Raw genomic sequence first — 265 nt, 5'->3', positions numbered from 1 at the left:
TAAACAGAATTCATCGTGACGAAGAGAGAAAAGGTACAAACGTGAATGAACATATGCCACTCTGCCAGAATTTGTAATAGCCATTTTCATACGACATGTTCATCATTTCTGAATTTTGATCTAGGTTTAATTTCGAAACGGTGATTGCATATGAAATTATGTATGGAATGTGGGCGTCTCGCGTTCTCAAAAGACATCCACAGATACTCATTTATGTTCGCACAGACTATCTAATCACATGTATCGGTCTATCTTTTCAGTCTAG

The sequence above is a fragment of the Penaeus monodon genome, chromosome 21 (genome assembly GCF_015228065.2).
Source record: "Penaeus monodon isolate SGIC_2016 chromosome 21, NSTDA_Pmon_1, whole genome shotgun sequence".
Classification (NCBI taxonomy): Eukaryota; Metazoa; Arthropoda; class Malacostraca; order Decapoda; family Penaeidae; genus Penaeus; species Penaeus monodon.
This window is presented reverse-complemented; position numbering follows the sequence as displayed.